The sequence below is a fragment of the Anabrus simplex genome, chromosome 1 (genome assembly GCF_040414725.1).
Source record: "Anabrus simplex isolate iqAnaSimp1 chromosome 1, ASM4041472v1, whole genome shotgun sequence".
Taxonomy (NCBI): domain Eukaryota; kingdom Metazoa; phylum Arthropoda; class Insecta; order Orthoptera; family Tettigoniidae; genus Anabrus; species Anabrus simplex.
The window spans coordinates 838,110,650-838,133,517 of NC_090265.1; the positions used below are offsets into that span (position 1 = coordinate 838,110,650).

General features: G+C 45.7%; 5 non-coding genes across 5 annotated transcripts; all 5 read left to right on the forward strand.

Annotated features, from left to right (window-relative positions):
- Positions 1-7,374: 7,374 nt before the first annotated feature.
- TRNAC-GCA (transfer RNA cysteine (anticodon GCA)) lies at positions 7,375-7,446 on the forward strand. The gene has a single exon. It is a non-coding gene; the product is annotated as a tRNA-Cys (tRNA).
- Positions 7,447-12,916: 5,470 nt separating this feature from the next.
- On the forward strand, positions 12,917-12,988 carry TRNAC-GCA (transfer RNA cysteine (anticodon GCA)). Its single transcript has one exon. It is a non-coding gene; the product is annotated as a tRNA-Cys (tRNA).
- Positions 12,989-19,932: 6,944 nt separating this feature from the next.
- Positions 19,933-20,004, forward strand: TRNAC-GCA (transfer RNA cysteine (anticodon GCA)). Its single transcript has one exon. It is a non-coding gene; the product is annotated as a tRNA-Cys (tRNA).
- An 802-nt stretch (positions 20,005-20,806) lies between these two features.
- TRNAC-GCA (transfer RNA cysteine (anticodon GCA)) lies at positions 20,807-20,878 on the forward strand. Its single transcript has one exon. It is a non-coding gene; the product is annotated as a tRNA-Cys (tRNA).
- Positions 20,879-22,796: 1,918 nt separating this feature from the next.
- On the forward strand, positions 22,797-22,868 carry TRNAC-GCA (transfer RNA cysteine (anticodon GCA)). Its single transcript has one exon. It is a non-coding gene; the product is annotated as a tRNA-Cys (tRNA).

The window sequence follows — 22,868 nt, forward strand, 5'->3', positions numbered from 1 at the left end:
ACCTGACAACCCTATATATTCCTTCCACTGCCCTCAACATCTTCTCCGAAATCCCTAGCCTGCCTAATTTCTCTTATAGGGCCTCTCTATTCACCTTGTCAAAAGCTTTCTCAAAATCTATTGCTGCTACATAAACCGTACTTCTAGCCATATTCTTATACTTTTCTAAAATAGTCTTTACTATCATTATATTATCCACTGTTTTTTTCTTTTTCCTAAATCCCCCTTGGTAATCCGTCAAAATTTCATTTTCTTCCGCCCACTCGCTTATTCTGTTCGCTAACACACCAGTATATATTTTACTCAAAGAATCCAACAGAGATATACCTCTATAACTGTCACATTGTTCCTACTACCCTTCCCCTTGTATATAGGGCATATAATTCCTGTTTCCCATTCCTTAGGGTAATTACCTCCCTCAAATATCCTATTGAATAGTTTAACCATGCCCTCTATCATTATCTAATTTTTACTGATTTCCGTCCAAAACTTGTTATTTATACCATTACACCCCCCGGCCGACTTCGCTCTGGCTGTGCTTATCACTCTCAGGATTTCCTCTCTTGTGATTTATTTATCCAGGTCATAAATTGCCACTCTCCTATTCCTCCAAATTACTTCTTCTCCCGAACCTCTCCATCTTTCATCCCCCTTTTTCCCTAGTAATTCATCAAAGTGCCTGACCCATTGCACTTCCTCAATACTCGTTCTCTCTATATTCCTTCCACCCTTAATAATTTTATTAATCTTATCCCAAACTCTCTCAAAATTATTTGTCTTGCAGTCATTATTTATGGTTTCCATTTGTTCCTCTAACCACGTCTTTTTTGTCTCACAAATTTTCTTTTTATACTCCTTCCTCAATCTACAGAAAAACTCCCTTTCTTGGCTCCCACCTTTCCTTCTATTTTCTCCTAACGCGTCCATCACCTTCCTCCTCATTCCTTCACACTCCCTATTAAACCATTCTTCTCCCTCTTTCTTATTTCCCTTTCTAGCTTTCGCCTTCTGCGTTATCATCTTTATTGGATGTAGCAACAATTCCAAGGCTTTATCAGTATTATTCTCTTCTAACGCCCCTTTCCACCCATATTTCAGAAGATGTAACTCCTCTTTTACTACCCTATTCCAATCCCGGCCCACCTTCTCTGTCCATTTATACTTATTATAACCACTCCCTCGTTTATCATTTGTCTCATCTTCCTTCATTGTACACTTCTCTTCCTCCCTTTTCAGCATAACCCTCACCGGGAAATGGTGTGATTGAATCCAGTCTCTTATTTCCATTCTTACAACTTCCTCAATCATCCCTTCCGAACTTAAAACCATATCTATCACACTACCACCCTTCTCAGTAACATATGTCAATTTCCCCGTCCTGTCACCCTCTATCCACCCATTCAGAATATACAAATTTCCCACAGCACACATCTCGAGGAGCTTCTCTCCATAACTATTTGTAATTTTGTCCTCACTCCTTCTACTTTCCAACAAACACATTCCATCCTCCCTACTATAAACTGGGCTCTGTTCCCCTATTCTCGCGTTCCAATCCCCAAATAACAACATACCCTCCTCACCTGGATACATTCCCCTTATCCTACCAATATCCACCAATAACTCTTCAAAAAAATATTTATTTGCATATGCTGAATTACTAGGGTGGCAGTAAACAAAAGCTAGATTTATTTTCTTCCTCCTTCCCTCACCCCCTCCCAAATTCAATCTCAGCCATATGGTAAGAAGTCAAGCAATTATATCAAAATAGAGATGTGATTTCGCCTATGGCCTTTATTTAAATGATCCTTCACACCTAATGATGAACCAACTCTAGCACTGTCCATCATCCTAACTGATTTTCCGTTGTTATCCCACGGAGGACAAAGTTCTGCTGGCTGTAAACCAGCTTGAAGTTCAAATGTAAGACATAAGACGACACCACAGCATAGAGGCGTGATGATACACCCTCATCATACACTAAAGGCTACGCCTTTTCACTGCAACTATTCTCCTCTCAATGCTGCTGTTCCCTTCACTCCCTTGTAGCCTTTACATCCTATTAAGTTTCTCATATACTCGAAGTATGCCTTCCTTGGTCTTCCTCTTCCTTTATTTCCTAGTATTTCTCCTTCGAACACTTTCACTAGGAAGATTATATCTCAGGAATGACCTACAAGTTTTAACTTCCTTCTTTCCATATCCTGTATTAGTCTCCGTTGCTCATTGACCTCTTTTAGAACATCTCGAATCGTTCTTTTTTGAGTCCAACTAGTCCTCGTCATTTACTTCCAAATCCACATTTCACTTGCTTCCAATGAATTTCCTTTTTTCCAATCGTCCAGCTCTCATAACCATACTGTAGTACAATCCAAGACAAAGGATTTTACAGAAGGCTTTCTTGTTTCTAAACTTAGATGGATATTTATTAAAAGATTTCTTTTATTAAGAAAGGCCTGTTTAGCAAGAGCTATTTTCCTTTTAATTTCCTTGGTGCATCTATTGTCTTCAGTTATACAACCCGTGACAATTAAGTTCGGTGAATAGTATTGTACTATTTTTTTTTTTTGCTAGGGGCTTTACGTCGCACCGACACAGATAGGTCTTATGGCGACGATGGGATAGGAAAGGCCTAGGAGTTGGAAGGAAGCGGCCGTGGCCTTAATTAAGGTACAGCCCCAGCATTTGCCTGGTGCGAAAATGGTAAACCACGGAAAACCATTTTCAGGGCTGCCGATAGTGGGATTCGAACCTACTATCTCCCGGATGCAAGCTCACAGCCGCGCGCCTCTACGCGCACGGCCAACTCGCCCGGTATATTGTACTATCAACATAGATGACCAATGCATGACAGTGACCTTACTGCCTTCGAAACAGTCCTCTCCCATAACTATGCTCTGCTGAGATCGGCGATACATGTCCTGGAAACTTTGCAGGAAGGCTTCCTTTGGGACGATGTTCAAAAGCCTCGTCATGTTTCGTTGGATGTCAGGAATATCGTCAAATCTATTTCCATTCAAAGCGAGTTTGAGTCGTGGGAATAGGAAGAAGTATGGAGGATTGAGATCTGGCCAGTATGGAGGATGTTCAAGTCAAGTGATGTGGCACAGACGAGAACACGTTTTCCTCTTCCCTAACTTCTGGGTAACGATTTGTAGCACGGATTTACAGTTAATCTTCAGTTCATCCGCTACCATGCTCACAGATAATCGCCGATCGTTCGTGATTAATGTCCTCACCTTCTCAATGTTTTCGTCACTGACGGCGGTCGCCTGTCTTCCGCTACGGGGGTTGTCAGAAACACTTCCCCAGCCTCCTCGAAAATGGGCAACCACTCGTACACACACTTCAAGAACAGTGCTTGATCTTCATAAAGACGTACCAGCATCGCATGCGTTTCTTTCGGTGTCTTACCAAAGCTGAAAACACAACTGTACATTGATCTTTTAGAAGTTCATGTTCCTGTTCGCAGATCAGAACCAATGCACTAAACACGCACTGTGTCAAATAGGTCTTACACGGCACACACACGATGATCAACTGAACAACGTTGGGAGCAGGTGGTCAAAACATGCTGCTACACATGTGCAGCGTTGTGTGTCGCCAGTGTTGCGAGATCGACCGTTCTGACTTCATTCACCGAACTTTATTGTCACAGGTTGTATTGCTTCCTTTTCTTTCTTAATCTGTTTACCCTCCAGGGTTGGCTTTTCCCTCGGACTTAGAGAGGGACCCCACCTCTACCGCCTCAAGGGCAGTGTCCTCCAGCGTGAGACATTGGGTTGGGGATACAACTAGGGAGGAGGACCAGTACCTGTCCAGGGGGAATCACATGCTACGCTGAACATGGGTCTTATGGTGGGACGAGAAGATTGGAAGGAATGGACAAAGAAGAGGGAAGGAAGCGGCCGTGGCCTTGAGTTAAGTACTATCTCGTAATTTGTCTGGAGAAGAAGTGGGAAATCTTTCTATCATGCTTTCTTTCTTAATTAATCTGTTTTTCTTCCAGGGACGATTTTTCCCTCGGATTCTGCGAGGAATCCCGCCTCTACCACCTCAAGGGCAGTGCCCTGAAACGCGAGACTTTGGGTCGGGGGATACAACTGGGGAGTATGACCGGTATCTCGCCCAGGCGGCCTCACATGCTATTCTGAACAGGGGTCTTGTGGAGGGATGGGAAGTTTGGAACGGAGAGGCAAGGAAAAGGGAAGGAAGTGGCCGTAAGTTAGGAGAAGTGGGGACACCACGGAAAACTACTTCGAGTATGGCTGAGGTGGGAACAAACTCACCTCTACTCAGTTGGGGAGGTCCCCGGTTCAAACCCGGGTGCCCCCTGAAATTTATGCAGTGCAATCATTATTATTCCTTTTTTTTTTTTTTTTTTTTTTTTTTTTTTTTTTTTTTTTTTTTTTTTTTACAAGTTGCACAGACAACGATAGGTCTTATGGCCACGATTTGAGAGGAAAATTCTAGAAGTGGGAAGAAGCGGCCGTGGCCTTAATTAACGAACATCCCAAGTATTTGCATAGTGTGAAAATGGAAACCACGGAAAACCATCTTCAGGGCTGTCTACAGTGGGATTCGAATCCACTATCTCTCGAATGCAAGTTCAGAGCTGCGGGCCCCTAACCACAAGGCGAACTCGCTCAGTCTAATTTCATATTATGAATCGGTGTTAGAAATCTGATTCCTTAAAGTGCTTCATCCTAAAGCAAAGCTGGTCATAAAAGAAAATGATAGTTTTCATTCTTCTTCTTCTCCTTCTTAATCTGTTCATCCTCCAGGGTCGGTTTTTCCCTCGGACTCAGCGAGGGATCCCACCTCTACCGTCTCAAGGGCAGTGTCCTGGAGCTTCAGACTTTGGGTCGGGGGATACAACTGGGGAGAATGACCAGTACCTCGCCCAGGCGGCCTCACCTGCTATGCTGAACAGGGGCCTTGTGGGGGATGGGAAGAATGGATGGGACAGGCAAGAAGGAGGGAAGGAAGCGGCCGTGGCCTTAAGTTGCTAGCTAGTTGCTTTACGTCGCACTGACACAGATAGGTCTTATGGCGACGATGGGACAGGGAAGGGCTGGGAGTGGGAAGAAAGCGGCCGTGGCCTTAATTAAGCTACAGCCCCAGCATTTGCCTGGTGTGAAAATGGGAAACCACGGAAAACCATCTTCAGGGCTGCCGAATACTGGATACTGGCCGCACTTAAGCGACTGCAGCTATCGAGCTCGGTGGCCTTAAGTTAGGTACCATCCTGGCATTTGCCTGGAGGAGAAGTGGGAAACCACGGAAAACCACTTCCAGAATGGCTGATGCGGGAATCGAACCCACCACCACTCAGTTGACCTCCCGAGCCTGAGTGGACCCCGTTCCAGCCCTCGTACAACTTTTCAAATTTCGTGGTAGCTAATCACACTAACCTCTACACCACGGAGGTGGATAGTCTTCATTACAGACTGTTATTCCTTTTAGCATTCAGTCTGCAACCATCTGTGGTTATACCAAAGTCTATTTGTAACTAACACTGTGGCCACAATAGTTCTATACTTACTATTTTTAAATCATCTATTCATCGTCGTCTTCGTCTCCCTTTACTTCCCCTACACCTCATGACAGAGACCTTTGTCCTCTTAAGTAACCTACCCTCCTCCATTCGCCTCACACGACCCCACCACCGAAGCCGGTTCATGCGTACAGCCTCATCAATCGAGTTCATTCCTAACTTAGCCTTTATCACGTTATTCCAATTACTCTACCGCCATTGTTCCTACCGGTCTCGCTCCTTTCATGTCGGTTACTTATTAATATGATATCCTGAGCCCAACCAGCTTCCACTCCCGTAAAACAAAGTGGTCTGAAAACAGACCGGTGTAAAGATAGTTTTCGATTTCTTTCTTTCTTAATTGCAACAGCTAGCTCACAGCATTAGCTTTGCTGGATTTCATCACTTGGAAAGCCTAATTTTCGTACCGTACTCTTTCTTTCTTTCTTTATTAATGAACTTACCCTCCAGGGTTTATTTTTCCCTCGAACTCAGCGAGGGATCCCACCTCTACCGCCTCAAGGGCAGTGTTCTGGAGTGTGATACATTGGGTCGGGGGATACAACTGGGGAGGGTGAGCAGAACTTTGCCCAGCCGGCCTCACCTGCTATGCTGAACAAGGGCCTTGTCGGGGGATGGCAAGATTGGAAGGGATTGACAAGGAGGAGGGAAGGAAGAGGCCGTGGCCTTAAGTTACTTACCATCCCGGCATTTGCCTGGAAGAGAAGTGGGAAACCAGGGAAGACCACTTCCACATACCTCCCGAGGCTGAGTGGACCCCGTTCCAGCCCTCGTACCACTTTTCAAATTTCGTGGCACAGCCGGGAATCGAACCCGCGCCTCCGGGGGTGGCAGGTAATCACACTAACAACTACACCACACAAGCGGACGTTCATATCATACTCACCGTACCTAATTTCCAGCCCCAGGATGTTATACTGCAATATTTCGGCATAATGTGCCATTAAGACCAAATCGTCAGTATAGTTCAAACCGCTTACTACATTTTGACCTATCTGAATCTTTCCCTGTCCGCCTCTGTGGTGTAGTGGTTAGCGTGATTAGCTGCCACCCCCGGAGGTCCGGGTTCGATTCCCGGCTCTGCCACGAAATTTGAAAAGTGGTACGAGGGCTGGAACGGGGTCCACTCAGCCTCGGGAGGTCAACTGAGTAGAGGTGGGTTCGATTCCCACCTCAGCCATCCTGGAAGTGGTTTTCCGTGGTTTCCCACTTCTCCTCCAGGCGAATGCCGGGATGGTACCTAACTTAAGGCCACGGCCGCTTCCTTCCCTCTTCCTTGCCTATCCCTTCCAATCTTCCCCTCCCTCCACTAGGCCCCTGTTCAGCATAGCAGGTGAGGCCGCCTGGGCGAAGTACTTGTCATACTCCCCAGTTGTATCCCCCGACCAAGAGTCTGAAGCTCCAGGACACTGCCCTTGAGGCGGTAGAGGTGGGATCCCTCGCTAAGTCCGAGGGAAAAACCGAACCTGGAGGGTAAACAGATGATGATGATGATGATGAATCTTTCCCTGCCACTTTATACCTCTCAGTGGATGAACTATACAAACTACGAACTACAAAGGTGAATGATTAGAGCTTTGTACAACCCCTGTAAGTACCTTGAAGCAAGAACTTATTCTACCATCAATTGTCAATATAAATGCTTTTGAATGGTTTTTATAATTTACACTTAATCCCATAGTCCCGTACTACGGCGGACTTCCTTTCGCTCTGTTCTCTGTTCCGTGTTTGGCAGCTGCCCCAAGTGTGGGCTGCAACCTCCGTACAAGGTCGGAGCCAGTCTTCAATTCAATCATAAATAAGTGAGTAGTTCACAGGTTGGGGGTATAGCTCAGTGGTAGAGCATTCGACTGCAGATCGAGAGGTCCCCGGTTCAAACCCGGGTGCCCCCTCAATTTTTTGCATTTCAGTTATTATTCTAATTTCACTTTTTACAAGTTGCTTTACGTCACACAGACACAGAGGTCTGATGACGACGATTTGAGAGCAAAATGCTAGAAATGGGAAGATCTACGGAACATAACCCACTCGTAGCGTTTGTTATTACTAGGGGGCGGATTTATATGACCTAAAAATGTATGAAATACTGTATGTATGCACTTATGACCTAAAAAACATAAAAATATGACCTATGAAATTCAAAATATGACTTTATGAATAGCATCTACGTTACATAGAAGCACTTTTATTACGATTTCTACAGGCTGCAATTAATTTTCAGTTTAAAAAATATTTAATTCTTCGAAATCTTTAATCCAAAATCAACTAAAATGATGAATATTTCATGAACTCGTTAAGGTTACACTACATACTCCTAGGCAAGGACGGACTCTGTGGAAGACATAAACACTACAGTGACTTTCACTGTTCAATATTCAATCAGTTTTAATTTATACACAAAACATATGTTATTTGAATGAAACTTTCATACCTGATATAGTCTACATTATCAGAATTGTTGCAATTTATGACCACATGCATCTTAAGATTGTTGAATGAGAATCCTCTCCTCTTGTCGCTGAGTATCGTCTTATAGCGAGAAACACTTCTTTCGACATCACATGATGTAACGGGAGCGTACTTGAAAAGAATTAAATCACTTGGAGACAATTCCTAGAAATCTGCAGATGAAGGGTTTCCACAAAGAATGTCACTTATTCCACGCAGGTACACAAGTCCACTATTTTTTTTCAGTACATTTTCTAATTTTCCACACACCCTAGATGCTATTGTTCCTTTCGCAAGCTTTAATTCCTGTTCAATGCACTTTACAACATCCAGTGCATCGCTTAGTTCTGCACCTGAAACTTCCAGTTGCGTGATTGCTCCAGATAAAGAATTAAAATAGGACTTTATGTAAGCCAGGTTCGCTTTTAATGTAGTGCTTGAAAATAAATCTTGAGTGGTTTTTATGGAGGACGATTCTGCAGGATCAAAAGTCTTCACGATCTTCTCCACGACATCTAGGTAGTTGCAATAGTAAACTGCGGCATCAAGCCAAGTCCCGCATCGCGTTATAACTGGCTTGGGAGGTAGGGGTAGTGAAGGTGCTTCTTCTTGAAATTTCTGAACGCGAAGCGGAGCTTTGACAAACACTTTCTTACAGTTCGATATTAATTTATCATCTTCAGGGTAGCTAGTTCTAACTTCTTCAGCTGCCCTATGCAAGGCATGTGCAAGACATGTCACATGTATCATTTTCGGGTATAGCACTTTAAGTCCCTTGGCTGCCCTCACCATATACGGAGCAGCGTCAGTTACAAATAGAAAAATGTGCTCTCTCTTTGCCCCGTTTGGCCACAACATATTCATTGAATTGTCGAAGAGAACTGCAATGGTGGAATGGTTTGTCTTCTCTAGCACTTCACATGTCAGGAGGAACGTATCTCCAGGCCGGTCTTCCTTCAGCGTGCCAACGATCACATTTGCTACATATCTTCTATCCACATCTGTTGTCTCGTCTATTGAAACCCCTATCTTACTGTCTCCCACGCCACACCTTATTATATCCAACATCTCTTCATAACAAGGGGTCAGATAGTCCTTCTTGAGAGTAGATTCGTTGGGAACAGGATGCTTTGTATATTTTTCAAGAAACTGTCTGAAGCTTCGGCTGTTAAGTTTCTTTAAAGGGATATTAGACGAAACCATCATCTTGCAGAGATCTTGTGAAAATTGTGAACACTGTGAACTTGATGTCGGGGTTTCGAATAGTAGACGTTGCCTATTTTCGAGTGCAGAATATCTAGTTACACAATTCTTATGTTTTACAGTATTACAGTGTTGTTGCATAGAGAAGCGTTTTTCGGCAGTAACTTTTACCTCACACAATTTACAGAATAATATCACTCCATCCGTACTGAATATGTTTTCACCGAACTCGCGAACAGAACTTCGCAACTTTCCACAAATTGAGACTTTCATTTTAGGCATATTGAAAGGAACTGAATGACTGAAGTTCCCTAATGACCAAGGTCATTCAGTGTGTTGAAGGTGGAAGAGGAAAGGGGAAGGAGAGAGATAAAAACAATGACAAATACTGCAGAATTACCTCTGCTTCCGTGTAAACAATAGCCCGGTTTCCAGGAATTGACCCAGCTAGCAAACAATAGCTCCTACCTGTTAGAAACATTCCACACACTACTTTATAATGGTTCTTAAGTAGTATATTCCAGTCTATCCTGAAAAATAATTTCTAGAGCTTATTCTGATTTTTATAATACGAAATTAAAATGAAAATTACCAAACTATGCCGTTATAATGATATTTTGTTGAAAATATGTCATAAAACATAAAAAGCCTAAATATGCATTTATATGCCCAATAAAACCTGTTTAATTTTGATTATGATGCTTGGAAACATGTTGAAAATACAAGACTATAAGATATAATGTTAAGGGAAACAATATGACTGGTCATAGAAATCCGCCCCCTAGTCATTACCTGGTGCATACTAAAATCTGATCTAATAAGCACCTCTGTGGTTTGAAATCACACTGGTTTTCATCCAACTTACTCTCAAGCACTGATTGTAGCCTATTCTTCCTTCCAAATTGCAGTAAATACCTTGCTTGGTATGTTGATGAATGGGGGTACCCCGATAATTGTTGCAATCGTTCGCGTTCCCTTTCTTACATATAGGTGCAGTTATTACTATTGTCCAGTTTCTATCTACCATCCTTTCTTAATTTTTTTTGCCTCCAGGGTTGATTTTTCCCTCGGCCTTAGCGAGGGATCCACCCTCTAGCCCCTCAATGCCAGTGTCCTGGAGCGTCAGATATTGGGTAGGGGGATACGACTGGGGGAATGACCAGTACATCGCCCAGGCGGCCTCACCTGCTATGCTAAAAAGGGGCCGTGTGGGGGGATGGGAGGATTGGGAGGGATAGACAAGGAAGAGGGAAAGAAGCAGCCGTGGCCTTAAGTTACGCACCACTCCGGCATTTGCCTGGAGGAGAAATGCGAAACCATGGAAAACCACTTCCACGATGGCTGAGGTGGGAATCTTTCTTTTTTTTTTTTTTTTTTTGCTAGTTGCTTTACGTCGCACCAATACAGATGGCTCTTATGGTGACGATGGGACAGGGAAGGGCTAGGAGTGGGAAGGAAGCGGCCATGGCCATAATGAAGGTACAGGGCTGCCGACAGTGAGGTTCGAACCTACTTTCTCCCGAATACTGGATACTGGCCGCACTTAAGCGACTGCAGCTATCGAGCTCGGTGAGATGGGAATCAAACCCACCTCTACTAATTTGACCTCCCAAGGATGAGTAGACCCCATTCCAGCCCTCGTGCAAGTTTTCAAATTTCGTGGCAGAGTCGACAATCGAACCCGGGTCTCCGGGCTTGGCAGCTAATCACACTAACCACTACACCACAGAGACGGACTAGCCAGTTTTTCTTTCTTAATCTGCTTACCTTCCAGGGTTTGCTTTTCCCTCGGACTCAGCGAGGGATCCCACCTCTACCACCTCAAGGACAGTGTCCTGGAGCTTCGGACTCTGGGTCGGGGGATACAACTGGGGATGATGACCAGTACCTCGCCCAGGCGACCTCACCTGCTATACTGAATAGGGGCCTTGATGGATGATGGGAGGATTGGAAGGGATAGACAAGAAAGAGGGAAGGAAGAGTCCGTGGCCTTAAGTTAGGTGCCATCCCGGCATTTGCCTGGAGGAGATGAGGGAAAACACGGAAAACACTTCCAGGATTGCTGACTTGGGAATCGAACCCACCTCTACTCAGTTGACCTCCCGAGGCTGAGTGGACCCCATTCCACCCGTCGTACCACTTTTCATATTTGGTGGCAGAATCGGGAATCGAACCCGGACCTCCGCGGGTGGCAGTTAATCACACTAACTACTACACCACAGAGGCGGACTGTAAAGTTTCACGGTACCTTAATAGCATTCTATGCCAACCTTGACTTCCCACAATATTTACCACTTTCAAGTCTAATTTCATCCATTCGTGCTGCTTTATGAGAACGGAGTGTATTTAACGTTCTTTCCACTTCATCATGCGTAATTTCACTAACATCATTGTCGTCCTCCTCATAAGTTCGGATGCTCTCGACGTCACCATGATCCCTTTTACGTTGAGAAGATTATCAAAATATTTCCTCCACCTGTCTAGTGATTCGCGGGGATATGCTACCAGTTCACCTGATTTACCCAACACGATATTAATTTCCTTTATCCATCCCTTTCCTGGATTATTTTCTTCTTTTCTTTCTTAACCCATGTACCCTTCAGCGTTAGCTTTTCCCCCGGACTCAGCAAGGGATCTCACCTCTTCCGCCTCAAGGGCCGTGTCCTGGAGCGTGAGGCATAGGATCGGGGATACAACTGGTGAGCAAGACCAGTACCTCGCCCAGGCAGCGCCACGCGCTATGGTGAACAGCGGCCTTGTGGGGAGTTTGTCATAATTGGAAGGGAGAGACAAGAAAGAGGGAAGAAATCGGCTGTGGCCTTATGTTAGGTGCCATTCCGGCATTTGCCTGGAGAAAAAGTGGGAAACCTCGGGAAACCACTGGCCCTCCTCCCCAGTTGTATCCCCCTACTCAAATTCTCACGCTCTAGAACACTGCCCTTGAGGCGGTAGAAGTGGGAGACCTCGCCGAGTCCGAGGGAATAGTCAATCCTGGGCGGGAAACGGATTAAGGTAGAAGAAAGCATAACTATGAATGTTTTAAAGTTTAAGTTGTCCGCCTCTGTGGTGTAGTGGTCAGTGTGATTAGCTGGCACCCCCGGAGGCCCGGGTTCGATTCCAGGCTCTGCCACTAAATTTGAAAAGTGTTAGGAGCACTGGAACGGGGTCTACTCAGCCTTGGGAGGTCAACTGCGTAGAGGTGGGTCCGATTCCCACCTCGCCATCCTGGAAGTGGTTTTCCGTGGTTTCCCACTTCTGCATTCAAATGCTGAGGTGGTACGTAACTTACGGCCACGGACGCTTCCCTTCCTCTTCCTTGTCTCTCCTTTCCAATCTTCGCATCCTCCCGCAAATCCCCTATTCAGCATAGCAGGTGAGGCCGCCTGGGCGAGGTACTGGTCATCCACCCCATTTGTATCTCCGACCGAAGGTCTGAAGCTCCAGGACACTGCCCTTGAGCCGGTAGATGTGGGATCCCTCGCTGAGTCCGAGGGAAAAAATCGACACTGGAGGGTAAGCAGATAAAGAGGAAAAAAGATGAAGAAGGTTATTTTTATGTTGGATGCAATTTTAATAGTCATATGTAAGTAGCTTAGGTTTCCTCCTTTCTGTTCTCAACTTTGCAGCTGCGCCATGCATTGACTGCAGCAACCGCAGAAGGTCGGAGCCAGTTCTGCAATTCAGTGCTGAATAAATCTTTTGTTGTCATGTGGGGGTATAGCTCAGTGGTAGAGCATTCGACTGCAGATCGAGAGGTCACCGGTTCAAACCCGGTTGCCCCCTGAAAGTTTTGAACTTCAATTTTTATTCTGATTTTATAATATAGGCCGTGATACAAACCAGATCCTTCAAACTCTTTCATCATAATTAAATGCTGGTTGCAAATGTAAGCAGGACCAAACACGAGAAATCATTACCGGAAATTTGTGTTCCTTAACGTGTAGCGCGTAAAATATGAAAGTTGCATTTTCCTGAAATTACCTTGAAATTATTCTTACACTGGAACGTAATAAGTTTTCCTCTACCGCTTTTTCTTCTACCTGGTAGTGTCTCGGGTACGTACTCTGTCACACACGAGAAGTTTATTTCCGAATCCAAGTGGATTACGACATGCTAATTAATTTTGTGTGGCTATTTCTAGCCGGGTGCAGCCCTTGTAAGGCAGACCCTCCAATGAGGTTGGGCTGCATCAGCCATGTGTTGGTAACTGCGTGATATTGTGCTGAAGGGTAGTGTTATGTGTGGTGTTTGAGTTGCAGGGATGTTATTGACAGATAGGTAGATAAGGAATGGGCGAGCTCTGCTTTCGCAGGGCTCCACACGTAGGTCTATGAAGACCGTTGGTGTGTCTTAAACAAGCTTGCCAGTCTACCCCTAGTGCTACTATAAAGTATACCAGTGGCCGGATGTTGGCATTCCTAATGCCTTGCAGATTCACAAATTGTGAACCAAGATATCGATGTATAGTGCTTGCAAGAGCCTCGCATTGACACAACACATGCACGGAGGTTTCTTACTCCCTACCGCATCTCCTGCACATCGGAACTGACTGATTTTTATGATGTGTAGGTGTCTCCCTAGGTATTGTGGCCTGTCAACAGTCCAACTACTATTCGTATTGTGGTCCTATCAAATTTATTAGGACCTTTTTATATCTTTAGCTGGGCCCTTCGATAAGTTCACGTGCCTTCCTTGCCGTGGTTAACCTCTTCCAAATGTCCAAGTGAGACTGGTTTGTCTACTGGGATATTACAAGTTTCACACTTTCGAGTGATACTCCCAGGAAGGGCTCTGGTCCTGTGAAAAGACCTTTTGAACCTTGTTTCGCTAGTCTGTCAGCTTATTCATTTCCACTGATTCCTGTCTGCCCAGGAACCCACAACAGGGTAACTGGGCTTATCAAACATTGGCACTCCCATGCCATTTTGTATGTTGTTCTAACTGCACATATTGCTTTTAACGCTGCCTGGCTGTCGTTGCAAATGGTTATGCATTTTCTACGCCCAGGAATGTTCCATACATATACAGCACAGGCCAGTATTGTTTATACTTCGGCCTGGAAAACAGTATCTTATTTACCCATGGGAAGGGAGAGCCTTGTCTTAGGCCTCCAGACCCTGGCTCCCGTGCCCGTCTCCGTCTGCGAGCCATCTGTGTACCATGTACAGCCCACAGACCTAAGACGTGCCCCAGCATCCGTGACCACTCCTCCCTCGTCGGTATCACACCGTGAACTTATGGTTCAGATAAAAACTGGGCTTCATCAGGTCCCCGATCATCATTGTCGTAGGCCAAGTCTGGTGAAGCCTTGTAAGAATAGAAGCATGACCTCTATTCGGATTCTTGAAAGACCATCCTCCAAGTGAGCAGAGGCAGTAAGCAGTCATTCCCGCCATCTCCTTAACATATACTGTAAATGTAATATACTGTTTAACTTGGTGGTCACAGTTTTACTCCCAGAACCTGGCCGCCAGACTAAAGATGCATAGGTGATCGTGGGCCGTACAACAGAAATATAAAGCTATTGGACCACCCTAGGTCCTAGGCCCCAAGTCTTACCGACGGCCCTGTGACATGCCCACATAATCTTGCGAGCCTTATCCTTATCTACATGTTTTTTCCAACTCAGTCTTGCCTCGAGGATTGCCCCTAGCTACTTAACTGAGGTTGTCTTAACTACTGTTTTCTCAAATAGGAGTGGCTCTGACAGTCCGTCTAGCATCCTCCTCCTGGTAAACACCACGAGCTCCGTCTTGTCGGGATTGACCGACAAGTCCGTATCGTGGCACCATCTTTCCACACTGCGTAGGGAGCTCTGTACGAGCTCCGAAACCGTGCTGGGGAAATTTCCTACCGTCATCAGGCCAATGTCGTCTGCATAGCCTTTTGCATAAATTCCTCCAACATTTAACCTGATACGTAGTTCATCCACTACCAGGCACCATAATGTAGGTGTTAATACTCCTCCCTGTGGACACTCCCTGTCTATATTAGCTTTCAACATTACTGCGTTGAGGGTAAACAGAACTTGACGGCCCTGCAGTTAGGCCATTATCCATCTTATGAGTATCCAACTCACGCCTATTTTCTCTAGACTAAGTTCTATGGAGCCCAAAGGTTTGTAGTTGAAGGCCCCTTCTATGTCTAGGAATGCCACCATAGCAAATTGTTGCTGATCCAAGGCGCTCTCCAGCCTGGAAACAAGCTGGTGTAATCCCGTCTCAACCGACTTCCCTGGTTGGTATGCATGTTGATGAGAATGCTGGAGACAATCTCTTAATACATTCTCCCTGATATGTCTATCCACCAGTCTTTCCAAAGTCTTATGAAGAAAAGACGTTAGACAAATGGGTCTATAATCCTTAGATCTAGTAGATGATGCCCTTCTGGGTTTGGGAATATACACTACCTTCGCCTGACGCCACAAGAAGTACACGTACCCCTTTGTGAGGCAGGCTCTAAAACGTCTGACCAGGTATGGTATAAGGACCACTCCCGCTTCCTGAAGAAGCGCTGGGAAGATCCCATCCATTCCTGGACTTCTATAAGGGGCAAAATATTCTAATGCCCACTTCACCCTTCTTGGGGTAACAATCTCTGCGGCTTCCTTCTAACCACTTCTATCGGCTCGGAAGGATCCGCTCGATTCTACTTCACTATTCGTGACTACTGAACCTGCAAAGTGGGCATCACGCAATAAGCTCAAGGTCTCTCCCTCTGTGGATGTATATCCACCGGAGGGAGACTCCAGTGAGCCCAGCCTTGCCCTTCCATCCAAAGTTAGAATTTTATGAAGCCTTGCCGCTTCATGTTGACTCTCAATGGAGTCACAAAACTCTCTCCAGGATTTCCTAGAAGCCTTTGTGACCTCTGACTTATATTTTCTTTTTGATTCTTTGTAAGAATCTAGACTTCGTTGGTGTTGAAGATCCCTGTGTTTGTTCCAGAGCGTTCGTGTGTTTCTCTTCGGTGTTCCAAAAACTGATCCACTTGACGCTTATGTTGTTCTTTTTTTTTGTCTTAACAACTGGGCATTTTAACTCATAAGAGGTAACTAGTGTCTGTGTGAGAAAAACACTGAGCTCTAGCTCCTCCTTATTCTTAATTATATTTGAGGGTCCTCCTTCCGGTCCCCTCGTCACATCCTCCGTAAAAGACACCCAATCAGTTCGTCTAGGACTTCTATAAGATGGGCTCCCGAAGGAGCCCTCTATATGAAACACAATGTGTCTATGGTCTGACAAGGAAAGCGCCAAAGAAACTTTCCAGTCTTTAAATTCCTGTACGATTCCCATTGTGATAGTTTTTTTTAAGTCGCTGACTAATTTTACAAACATTTAAATCTGCATTTAACTTGAAAAATATGAAATATCTGCATTTAAAATGGAAAATCTGAAAATTAACATTCATTCAATAAAATACACACTCGTCGGACCTTGTACTCACACTTACTTGTCACCTGCTTACTTACACATACGTTATTTGAAGGGCGCCAGCTGCCACTCAGTGCAGCAATAATAGAATGAGACTCTTGACTATCTCTAGGGTGTGGGGTAATAAGCTTACTTTTGACAACATACCATATAAGTTCTGGGAAAGGGAGATTGGCGTTCGGTTTCCCCATTAACTTTGAGGTTAAGATATTTTACCGTCATTGAAATAAAACTATAAATTCGTTTGATAGAACAAAATATATTCTTTAAGTAATATATAAAAATTAATGAGTCTTGTTGCGATAAAACAGATGAGAATATGAAATTATGACATTGCAACTGAAAGAAACTAGACATGAATTTGAATTATTCTTGACCGGACATTTAACCATTTATACGAAATATTTCCCCTCACTGATTCACTTGACTGTACCTTCAACACTTTGAGTGTAATTGCGACGTATTCCTTTGATCTGGTGTTTACTGTAGATGTGTCACGCCTAACTTGGTGATACATCCTTGTGACTGCTTCTTCTCCATATCATCTGACTTCTTTGTAAGTCAATATGGTATCCCTCTCTGACTCCATGGTAAGCCCTTGCATCCGTGTCTTCAACTAAGTGACGGACCAACCTTTGGCCTCACTCTCTCAATGACCAATGATTAATGGCTCACTGAGTCTTCTCCATCTCTCGTTCACACTCGTTGACTGACCGACTGAGATCTCTTCATCTCGTAGACTTCTTCACTGTACTGCTTCCGTTTAAGTAATGACTGACGCTACAATATGCACCCACCTTTTATAGACGTTGGTTGACACAGCTACGTAATCTCCAGAAATAACAATGATGTACTCCCACCGCGCGGCAAATATTACATACAGTGGTGAAACCGCCACCGGCTCGGTGGGTTTCTGAAAGAAAGTGAGCTCAGTGCTAACTAAATACGATGACGTAGCCATAACGTAGCAATGACTTGGCAGAATCGCCAGCAATATTGCACAATGTAACGATGCCATATCCACCATCTGATATATAACAATTCTCACTGGACATGTATTGAATGTTATTCTACACATACGTATATATGCATACATCTCAATTACAAATACGCAAGCGACAAGCATTGCGTAAGGGAATTGAATAACAATTAGAACAAAATAATAGTAATCTCACAGATAAAATAATAATAATACAGACATAATAATAATAATAATAATAATAATAATAATAATAATAATAATAATAATAATAATAATAATAATAATATACATATTATCTTGTAACGGGATTTGAACCGTTACGCCACGGAACCCAGGGTAGGGTCTAAGATCCCCTCACTCCTATAATTGATGAAGGTTGGGGTATCACCTATGTTCATGATCTCAATGTCGGTTGTACGTAGAATTTCTATGAAATTCTCTCCCCTTCGGTTTGTTTGTTTGCTTCCCCAAATGCTGTGGTAGGATTGGCGTCACATCCTACTATGAGGTTAAGAACTTGTTTCCTACAGTATGTCACCAGTCTCTTGAACTCCTCCGGCGGGTGTGGAGATTCAGAGTCTCCTGAGAAATATGCAGAGCAGACAACCATATCTCTTGGCTGTCCACCCTCTTCCCATCTCACCAGGACTGCTACTAGGTCTCTAGTAATGAAGCCCGGTATAGCCCAGGCGTTATGATCCTTAACTAGTATACATATTCTAGGCTTCTCCTCCGCTACTCCACTGAAGAGAGTGAAGCCTGCACATTTTAGTCCCATGATGTGGCCCTTTCTAAGCCAGGGTTCTTGTATCAAGGCCACCGAAAACCCACTTTCCTCGATACTTCTTATAAGTACCCTAGAGGCCCCTATACAATATTGTATGATTGTATGAAAGTAATCATTTCTTACCTTCATGCAATGCTTTACCATATGCAGTCTCCGGAACATGCAGTTCCGGCTCCCGCGATGAATCCTGAGGCTTAGCTGGCCCCGGCTCCTGCCCAGGCTCCTACTCCTTGCACCTGTTGGTCTCGGTAATGTCTGTGGTAGGGTTGGTCCTCTGCTTGTCGCGTTTGCCCTCCACCAGGGTGAAGGTGGCAACATGCACATCGCAGAAGACCTCCTTTCCCACCACTTTTTCTACATCCCTCGAGTCCATGCTGACCACAAGGCAGACACCTCTCTTCTCTTCCTTGCGGTCGTTGATTCTCCAGCTACTGAGATTTAGGCCATGGTTTTGGCGTGCCATCTTCTCAAAAGGACATCGTTGTCCTATGGTTGTCCTGGTATCCAGACCATGACCCTCTTGTAGGAGAGCAGTTTATACATGCCCACAATTGTGAGCCTGGCTCCTTCCCACGGTTGCATATCTGTAACAAGACTAGAGAGCCACGCTAAAGTCTCGTCATTATATGCAATAATGATGGCCGCACCTCTCACAGATAGCAGTCCAGGAACTGAGGCTTAATGGGTCCCAGCTTCGGAAGCTCATCTATCAGATTGGTGATAGCCTACTCTACAGAATCCACTTGTTTTTCAGTTAGCTGCTGGTCAGGATATCCTTCAGGCACTATGGCCCTCCTGATCCCAGCTTTAGCTATTCTGTCATACTCCACCTTAAGTCTTTTGTGGGCTTGCCGACCTTCTTCTGGAATTGCCCCCGACAGGAGTCGTTTTCCCGCTGGCTTCTTGGTGGGAGGAGTCATCTGTGCCCTGGAAGCAGAACACGTTTTAGGGTTTCTCCTCTTGCGCCCATTGGATCCCTCCGCAGTCGTCATTGCCATGGAGGTAGAAGGCCTCTCAGCTCCAGGAGTTAGGCCTTCTTTTGCCTGCTCCCGGTCCTTTAAAGCCTCCTTGTACCTACACTTCTCAGCGCCGGAGCGCTGTATTTTCTTCTTCCTCTGAACTAGAAGAATGCCCACCTCTAGTGTGAGCTTTCTTACAGTCGATGTCATGCTGTCCGATGGTTCTCCGAAGAGACCCCATCGGTTGTCGTTGAGCTAGTGTATCTCTCAGAGGCCCCAGAGGAGCTCTACGGTTTTTGGGTTGCTACAGTACTCATTTAGGTCCCACGAGTAGCTAGGGAAATATGATGTCCGCCCAGGCAGATACCATATACCCGGGTAAGGCTGCTTTCTTCGAGAGGGCGCCATGTATCTCGAAGGCTCCGTTCAAAACACATCTCCCATGTGTCATGTACCCCATCGGCACGGGTCCCGTCACACCTTAGGGTTGGGTGGTGCTTTAGCTTCCTCCTCCTTGTATACCGAACGGTTACCCAACAGGGCGCCATTCGGTATCTCACCTCGCAGGGGGTATAGCTGAGTGGTAGAGCATTCGACTGCAGATCGAGAGGTCCCCGGTTCAAACCCGGGTGCTCCCTTAAAGTTTTGCGCTTCAATTTTTATCATCATCATCTGTTTACCCTCCAGATTCGGTTTTCCCCCCGGACTCAGCGAGGGATCCCACCTCTACCGCCTCAAGGGCAGTGTCCTGGCAGTGCCCCCCACAATTGCAGAAGCACACACGATGGGGATGTTGGTGACAGCACAAACACCCATCCCCCGAGCTATTAAATTAACCAATGTAGGTTAACATCCACGGCCCGGTCGCGAATCGAACCCGAGACCCTCTGACCGAAGGCCACTACGCTGACCATTCAACCAACGAGTCGAACAAAAATACAACTGGTGAGCAAGACCAGTACCTCGCCCAGGCAGCCCCAACCCCTATGCTGAACAGGGACCTTCTGGAGAGTTTTTCATGTTTGGAAGTGACAGGCAAGGAAGAGGGAAGAAATCGGCTGTGACTTTATGTTAGGTGCCATTCCGACATTTGCCTATAGAAGAGGTGCTAAACCTCAGGAAACCACTAGCCCTCCTCCCCATTTGTATCCCCCTACTCAAATTCTCACGCTCTAGGACACTGCCCTTGAGGCGGTCGAAGTGGAGGACCTCACTGAGTCCGATGGGAAAATTCTACCTTGGAGGATAAACAGGTAAAGAGGAAGAAGATGAAGAAGTTTATTTTTGTTGGATACAATTCGAATAGACATGTGTAAGTAGCTTAGGTTTCTTCCTTTCTGTTCCCAGCTTTGCAGCTGCGTCGTGCGTAGACTGCAGTAAAAGCAGAATATCGGAACCAGTTCTGTAATTCAGTGCTGGACAAATCTCTTCTTGTCATGTGGGGGTATAGCTCAGTGGTAGAGCATTCGACTGCAGATCGAGAGGTCCCCGGTTCAAACCCGGGTGCTCCCTTAAAGTTTTGCGCTTCAATTTTTATTCTAATTTTTAATATAGGCAGTGATATAAAGCAGACCCCTCAAACTCCTTCGTCATAAATAAATGCTGGTTACAAATGTAAGGAAGGCCAAAAGGTAATAGGAGAACAGAACACGAAATCTTATTACCGGAAATTTGTGTTCCTTAACGTGTATTGCATAAAATATGAAAGTTGCATTTTCCTGAATTTATCTTGAAATTATCCTTACCGTCCGCCTCTGTGGTGTAGTGGTTAGCGTGATTAGCTGCCACCCCCGGAGGTCCGGGTTCGATTCCCGGCTCTGCCACGAAATTTGAAAAGTGGTACGAGGGCTGGAACCGGGTCCACTCAGCCTCGGGAGGTCAACTGAGTAGAGGTGGGTTCGATTCCCACCTCAGCCATCCTGCAAGTGGTTTTCCGTGGTTTGCCACTTCTCCTCCAGGCGAATGCCGGGATGGTACCTAACTTAAGGCCACGGCCGTTTCCTTCCCTCTTCCTTGCCTATCCCTTCCAATCTTCCCATCCCTCCACAAGGCCACTGTTCAGCATAGCAGGTGAGGCCGCCTGGGCGAGGTACTGGTCATTCTCCCCAGTTGTATCCCCCGACCAAGAGTCTGAAGCTCCGGGACACTGCCCTTGAGAGGTGGGATCCCTCGCTGAGTCCGAGAGAAAAGCCGAACCTGGAAGGTAAACAGAAGATGATGATGATTATGATGATTATCCTTACCGGTTTTTCGTCTATATGATAGTGGATTACGACATGCTAATTAATTAATTAATTAATTAATTAATTTTGTGTGACTACTTCTAGCCGGGGTGCAGCCCTTGTAATGCACACCCTCCGATGAGGGTGGGCGGCATCCGACATGTGTTGGTCATCATCATCATCATCACCTGTTTACCCTCCAGATTCGGTTTTTCCCCCCGGACTCAGCGAGGGATCCCACCTCTACCGCCTCAAGTGCAGTGTCCTGGAGCTTCAGGCTCTTGGTCGGGGGATACAACTGGGGAGAATGACCAGTACCTCGCCCAGGCGGCCTCACCTGCTATGCTGAACAGGGGCCTTGCGGGGGATGGGGAAGATTGGAAGGGATAGACAAGGAAGAGGGAAGGAAGCGGCCGTGGCCTTAAGTTAGGTACCATCCCGGCTTTTGCCTGGAGGAGAAGTGGGAAACCACGGAAAACCACTTCCAGGATGGCTGAGGTGGGAATCGAACCTACCTCTACTCAGTTGACCTCCCGAGGCTGAGTGGACCCCGTTCCAGCCCTCGTACCACTTTTCAAATTTCGTGGCAGAGCCGGGAATCGAACCCGGACCTCCTGGGGTGGCAGCTAATCACGCTAACCACTACACCACAGAGGCGGACACATGTGTTGGTAAGTGCATGAAATTGTGGTGGAGGATAGTGTTATGCGTGGTGTGTGAGTTGCAGGCATGTTGGAGACAGCACAAACACCAGCTATCGAACTATTGGAATTAACCGACCCGGTCGGGAATCGAACCCGAGGCCCTCTGAACCAAAGGCTTGTTCGCTGACCATTCAGCCAACGAGTCGAACGATAATCGTGTCCTCACCGTGAGCTGGGGCAGCTCTTTTCTGGCACACGCCCAATGAAGGAGAGCTGCATGTACCATTTCAACCACATACCAGTCCTGCCAATCATAAATTTCTGGCAATACCGGGAATCGAACCCGGGCTCCGGACGTCGGCAGCCAATAACACTACCCGTTACGCTACGCAGGCGGACACAACATGCTGAATCTACACGAGAATGCATACACGCTTATAGCACTCAACACGTAAGGCTAAGTCAGTGGCGGCCGGTGGACTCTTAGTTGGGGTGGAGCACAATTCGCAGAATGTCGGAACCAGTTGTGCAATTCAGTGCTGAACAAATCTATACTCGTGGTGTGGGGGTATAGCTCAGTGGTAGAGCATTCGACTGCAGATCGAGAGGTCCCCGGTTCAAACCCGGGTGCTCCCT